Genomic DNA, 7,500 nt, shown 5'->3' with positions numbered 1-7,500 from the left:
CCAGACTTTGACTAAAGGTGCAATTTTTTCCACTAGGAAACATTATAAATGCAACACAAAAGACATTTAAGATTTTCTGTACAAAACTGAATGTTAGCTGTGTCTTCTGGTGGAAAATAATGATAAATAAAGCAAAAAGAGTAAGAACATTTAAAGTTTGGCAGCATAAATTGCACAGAACTGTGAAGTTTTTTAATTGGACAATAGAGACTAATGCTGGCTAAACTAAACTAAATATTACACTTTAAGTCATTTTTAATGGGCTCCCATAAATACCATCTTCATTTTTCATCTTCAGCTGGAAGTTATTACGTTAAAAGAATTTTCTATCTTTCTTGACAGGAATATAAATCACCGATGCCAATAAACACCTATAAAACTTATCATCTATCATCAAATAACTATTCTTTTGTTATACCATTTCTGCTGACAAAGTCTTTTAGTGTATAAAACTTCAATCATTTATCATATATATATTATAACTTATTATTATATCTGAAATTAAAGTAGCGATCTGACAGAACTGCTAGCACATTGTAAAAAATAAAAAAAAGTGTTGCGTGGTGTTTTGTCTATCGTTACATTCTGAGTTCAAATTCTGCCAAGGTTCATTTTTGTCTTTTATTCTTTCTGTGTCAATAAAATAAATTACCAGTTGAGCATTGGGATTGATGTAATCAACTAGCCCTCTCCCCAAAATTTCCAGGCCTTATGACAATTGTGGAAAGGATTGCTACAATAAGTGTGTGAATCTGAGAGGGGAATATGTTGGATAAAACCATAATTAAGTGATCCTTCAGTATTTTCCTTCACCCCAAATCAGGAACTTTTCAGCAGCCCTTCATAGTGGTCTGTATTGGCAAGGAGACTATAATGGTGGTTTGTGATGACTAGGCAAGTAAAAAAGGGGTGCTGGAAAGTTCGAGACTTTAAAGAGATCACAAAAGACCTGGTTAGGGGCCTGACTTTCCAAGATCTTTCATATGGCTTAGAAAACGTGAAGGATCACTGCAATAAGTATGTGAATCTGAAAGAGGGATATGTTGAATGAAGTCATAATTAACTGATCCTTCTGAAACTTTTCAGCACACGTCACATGTAAGGGCTGGGTATGGTTGGTTTAAATACTAAGGGGTTGAGACTTACTCTTCACTCGTTTACTCGTTTACTTGTTTCAGTCATTTGACTGTGGCCATGCTGGAGCACCGCCTTTAGTCAAGCAAATCGACCCCAGGACTTATTCTTTGTAAGCCTAGTACTTATTCTATCGGTCTCTTTGCCGAGCCGCTAAGTTACAAGGACGCAAACACACCAGCATCGGTTGTCAAGCGATGTTGTGGGTTCAAACACAGACACACAAACACACACACATATACATACATATATATATATGTGTGTATATATATATATATATATATACATATACTAAATCCACTCACAAGTCTTTGGTCGGCCCAAGGCTATAGTAGAAGACACTTTCCCAAGGTGCCACGCAGTGGGACTGAACCCAGAACTACGTTGTTGGTAAGTAAGCTACTTACCACACAGCACTCCTGCACCTTATTCATAAAGAAAAACAAAATTGAAAAGAAAAGAGAATTTGTATTAATATGATTAACACTAGGCATCAGAGGGGTGAGCCACCTCATTAAAATGAGAAAATTAGCATGATAATTTTACAGATTTGAACGAGGGTGTTAAAACTGTTGTAATAACAGATCTCACTGCAGTTCATGCCAGATTCATCTAATTATCTTTCTGTAATTTAACATGATGCTTCAAGCAAGAAGAATTAAATTGGATAAACTATAACACCTTAAGAGCCTAAAGATTAATGAGCTAATTTATAAAAATATGCAGTTTCACATTTAAAAATTCTTAGCAGTTTTTGCTAATACTTGTTAATACTCTAATCAGTTATATAAAATTATTTTTGTAAATCACCTCTTCATTTATATAATCATGAATTCTGGGAACAATACCATTATTCATGGTAGTTTTGGATGGACTGGTATTTTCTCAGTTAAAAGCAACTCATGCAGAATAAATACTACAAGATGTTTTGTTTGAGATACAACTTTCTCAGCAAATTCCTTTCCAATATATGCATGTCTTTGCCATTATTCATATATACAAACACACAAAGACGTAAATATAACATAGGTGTAGGAGTGGCTGTGTGGTAAGTAGCTTGCTTACCAACCACATGGTTCCGGGTTCAGTCCTACTGCGTGGCACCTTCGGCAAGTGTCTTCTACTATAGTCTCGGGCCGACAAAAGCCTTGTGAGTGGATTTGGTAGATGGAAACTGAAAGAAGCCCGTTGTATATATGTATATATATATACATGGAGATGAGAACCAACATTCCATGTGGCAGACTTGAAAACTGTAAAGAGATCCCAGTTTACATGAAACCATTGGTAGTCCAGTGGTGCCAGTACACTTGTAGAGTGGTTTGCTTTAGGAAGAGCATCCAGCCATAGAATCCAAGCCTAAACTGATTATGGAATCTGGTATGGCATGGAAAGCAGACATTAAATGCTGCTGCTGCTTGTTTGTTGAGCGAAGCGGTCTTCGACCCAGAGCTCGCAAGATCATGCCTCAGGATTGTCTATAGTGGGAGAAGTCCGAAACGTAGTCCTTTGCTATTCGTAAGACCCACAGAAGAGAAAGCAGGTCAACCCCCAACACCGAAAGCATCAACGGGTGGATGAATGTGCATCCGGCTCAGCGGTTGCGTAGGAAGTCGGGGTGCTACTGCTGGTGATGATGTTTAGGATATCTCAAAGAAAGTGTGCTCAATACAAATGTAGAGTGGAGTTTATGTACTTTAATATATGTCATTACACAAGCTGAAGTATCATTAGTCAGAGTGTCATACACCTGGGTAATCAACAGCCAAAGTAATAACATATAGCAGCAAGAAATTAAATATATTTGATAGACATTATAATGGCGAGTTTGGAAAATAACCATGTACACGTCTGTCTGTTGCTGTCAGTCTCTGTGTCTACTTTCCTTTCATGCCTTCACCCACTTTCTTTACTTCTCTCTTTCTGTACCTTTCTATCAACTGCATGCTCTCTCTCTCTCTCTCTCCTCTCTCTCTCTCTCTCTACATATGCCTCTCTCTCTCTCTCTACCTATGCCTCTCTCTCTCTCTCTACCTATGCCTCTCTTTCTCTTTATGTATGTGTGTGTATGCATTTGTGTTTGTGTTTGTGTGTGTGAGTGTTTGTGTGTTTTAGTGTGTATACATATATATGCATTCCCAATAAGACAATGAACATGTGATGAAGATAAAGAAATACAGACAAAAGAAAAGAGGGAGGATAAATGAAAGAGAGAAAAGGGGGGAAAGAGACAGATAGCTAGATAGATAGATAGATAAATAGATAGATAGATAGATAGATAGATAGATAGATAGATAGATGATAGATAGATAGATAGATAGATTAGATAGATAGATAGATATATAGATAGATAGATAGATAGATAGATAGATAGATAGATAGATAGATAGATAGATAAATAGATAGATAGATAGATAGATAGATAGATAGATAGGTAGATAGATAGATAGATAGATAGATAGATAGATAGATAGATAGATGATAGATAGATAGTAGATAGATAGATAGATAGAAGATAGATAGATAGATAGATAGATAGATAGATAGATAGATAGATAGATAGATAGATAGATAGATAGGTAGATAGATAGATAGATAGATAGGCAGATAGATAGATAGATAGATAGATAGATAGATAAATAGATAGATAGATAGGCAGATAGATAGATAGATAGATAGGTAGATAGATAGATAGATAGATAGATAAATAGATAGATAGATAGATAGATAGATAGATAGGTAGATAGATAGATAGATAGATAGATAGATAGATAGATAGATAGATAGATAGATAGATAGATAGGCAGATAGATAGATAGATAGATAGATAGATAGATAGATAGATAGATAGATAGATAGATAGATAGATAGATAGATAGATAGCTAGATAGATAGGCAGATAGATAGATAGATAGATAGGTAGATAGATAGATAGATAGATAGATAGATAGATAGATAGATAGATAGATAGACAGACAGACAGATAGACAGACAGACAAACAGACAGACACACACACAGACACACAGACAGACACACAGACACACAGATAGATAGATAGATAGATAGATAGATAGATAGATAGATAGATAGATAGATTGATTGATTGAAAGTGAGAGAGAATGATGTTGAGAATATAATAAACGGTTTTCAATTTATTTTGTTTATGTTTTTCATATTCTTCTCTAAGAAATCATTTTGAAAAAAATTGCATAGCGGGTTACAGAATATGGAATACTGGAACTAGCAATTCTTGCTTCCTGGTTATTGTTCTCATGAAAAGTAATCTAAGTATTTAGGACGTGCATTGTACAATGAGAAAGATAAAAAAAAATCAAGAGTGATCGATAAAAATCAAAATTACAGTTTTGATATAGAGTGATAAGACAAAGGAAAAAATATAATAAAAACCCCCAAAAAAAAAACACCAATAGAAAAATGATTCAATAAAAATGCTAAAATGATAAAATGCTAATATAATTGTGGTAGGAATCCACACTTGGTAGTTTTTCGTGTCTGCGCTTGTTGCAGACATAAATATTGATTTCTTGTTGTAATTATGGCAATAAGGAAAGTGTCAAGAAATATTAACTTTGTGAAACCAGTGTTATGTTGATTACCTATGTCAGTAAGTATCCATTTACAGTTTACAGCTCAGTGGATATCAGGAATATAAATTTTTTTAAATATTTCTTGATAAAAACAAAAATATATATTTTGGCAAGCGGTCAAAATGCTTCTATTTCAATCCAATTTTTGTTGTTGTTGTTGCTGTTTGTTTATTTTAGAAAGTAAACAAATAGGAAATTACTCAAAACCTATTAATTAAGGTAATTTTTTTTTCCCCCTTTATAACAAAGTTACGAATCACATGAAATTCAGTGATAAAAATCTAAAACAAACTGTCTCTCACCATTGAACTGTTAAATGTTTCCTTTTAACCTTTGCATTTCACTTGTTCCAGCCATTAGATTGTGGCCATGCTGGGGCTCTGCCATAGAGAACTTTCAGTCAAATGAATTGATTTTTCTTTTTAAATCTGCTACTTATTATTACATCAGTCTCTTTTGCTGAACTGCTAAGTTACAGATACATAAACACACCAACACTGGTTGCAAAGCAGTGGTGAGGGACACACACAAACTCAAAGACTCACAGATATATATAAATACATCGTCATCATCATTTAACATCCGTCTTCCATGCTAGTAAGGGTTAGACGATTTGACTAGAACTGGTAAGCTTGCTCCAGTCTGATTATATATATATGTGTGTGTGAGTGTGTGCATGCACATATATGTATATATGTATATATATGTATATATATATATAACAGGAAGGTTTACGAAAATAAACAAAAGACGAAGGCAGGTGGAGTACAAACAAACAAATGTATTAGTATGACGCTCTGGAATAGAAATAGAACAAGTGTTTTATATTTCGAGCCTACGCTCTTCAACAGAAAGATACATAGAAAAGAAAGAAGGAGAGAAACAAGGAGAGAAAAAAATGTGTGTAGGAGCTAACGGTCTATCATGGCATTATATATATGCATATATATATATATATATATATATATATAACAGTAAAAGCTAGTCATTGTAGTTCTCAGAGTTTTTCAAGCACCATCCAGAGTATTCTAGCAGTTCAAAGCAGTGCTATCTTCTGCAAGTGCTCCTCCCCTATTGCAGCCCCTATTTGTTCCATATATTTTTATTGTTATTATCATTATTATTATTATTATTATTATTATTATTATTATTATTATTATTATTATTATTATCAATTTCCAATTGCAAGAAAATGGTAGACTGTATTAATTAATTTGCTGTAGTATACAAAATATTGAATGTATTATATTATGCTTACGATATTATTTGAAATTCTTTTGAGACATGATACATTTCTCTTTTCTTTTCTTTTTTTTGACGATATTATTTATTGGAGAGTCAGGTCTGGGGAAAGCAATAATGGAAAAGTTTGTAATATTTACAGATGAAATGGAAGAATAGGTTTTATGTCATGAGAGGAAGAAAAGAACTGTAATGTTTCAGATGCCTGTACTTCTTGAGGGAGAAGTACAGAGAAGTACTTCCTGGAATAGTCCAAGGGGGCGGAGACAGAGAGGGTGTGGTGGGTGGGGAGGAAGGAGAGGGTGGAGTGTGGAGGGAGGAGAATGGGAAAGGGGAGGAGTACATCCGGAGAAAATCCGAGGATGGAGGAAGGAGAGTACTTTCTGGAAAAGTGTGAGAACTACGATGCCACTTGGCTTGATGGGTTACGACATGTTGCTAAAGGTCTCACTTATCTGTCATTGGCTCCATGGGCCCCAACACACAAAAGGTGTTGTTTATGTGACCCCGGCATAGGTGCTTGTTACACAACACTGGCATCAAATACATTGCCTCTGTGAGGCCCAATGCTCAGAAGGTGCTTTTCATGTGACACTGGCATGGTCCCAGTTACACAACACTGGCATCAGACACATTGCCTCTGTGAGGCCCAATGCTCAAAAGGTGCTTTTCATGTGACACTGGCATGGTCCCAGTTACACAACACTGGCACCAGACACATTGCCTCTGTGAGGCCCAACGCTCATAAGGTGCTTTTCATGTGACACTGGCATGGTCCCAGTTACACAACACTGGCATCAGACACATTGCTCTGTGAGGCCCATGCTCAAAAGGTGCTTTTCATGTGACACTGGCATGGTCCCAGTTACACAACACTGGCATCAGACACATTGCCTCTGTGAGGCCCAATGCTCAAAAGGTGCTTTTCATGTGACACTGGCATGGTCCCAGTTACACAACACTGGCATCAGACACATTGCCTCTGTGAGGCCCAATGCTCAAAAGGTGCTTTTCGTGTGACACTGGCATGGTCCCAGTTACACAACACTGGCACCAGACACATTGCCTCTGTGAGGCCCAACGCTCATAAGGTGCTTTTCATGTGACACTGGCATGGTCCCAGTTACACAACACTGGCATCAGACACATTGCCTCTGTGAGGCCCAATGCTCAAAAGGTGCTTTTCATGTGACACTGGCATGGTCCCAGTTACACAACACTGGCACCAGACACATTGCCTCTGTGAGGCCCAACGCTCATAAGGTGCTTTTCATGTGACACTGGCATGGTCCCAGTTACACAACACTGGCATCAGACACATTGCCTCTGTGAGGCCCAATGCTCAAAAGGTGCTTTTCATGTGACACTGGCATGGTCCCAGTTACACAACACTGGCACCAGACACATTGCCTCTGTGAGGCCCAACGCTCATAAGGTGCTTTTCATGTGACACTGGCATGGTCCCAGTTACACAACACTGGCACCAGACACATTGCCTCTGTGAGGCCCAACGCT

The 7,500-nt window shown here is 36.7% G+C and overlaps 1 long non-coding RNA gene across 1 annotated transcript in view; it reads right to left on the bottom strand.

Annotated features, from left to right (window-relative positions):
• Nucleotides 1–7,500, bottom strand: part of LOC118767614 — a 10,769-nt gene that overhangs the window by 2,307 nt on the left and 962 nt on the right. The window contains exon 2 of the long non-coding RNA XR_005003536.1: nucleotides 372–379. This is a non-coding gene — a long non-coding RNA (uncharacterized LOC118767614). The remainder of the gene's footprint in view (nucleotides 1–371; nucleotides 380–7,500) is intronic.

Source organism: Octopus sinensis, linkage group LG23 (genome assembly GCF_006345805.1).
Source record: "Octopus sinensis linkage group LG23, ASM634580v1, whole genome shotgun sequence".
Taxonomy (NCBI): domain Eukaryota; kingdom Metazoa; phylum Mollusca; class Cephalopoda; order Octopoda; family Octopodidae; genus Octopus; species Octopus sinensis.
The sequence above is the reverse complement of the archived record's forward strand: the minus strand, read 5'-3'. Positions and strand labels throughout refer to the sequence as shown.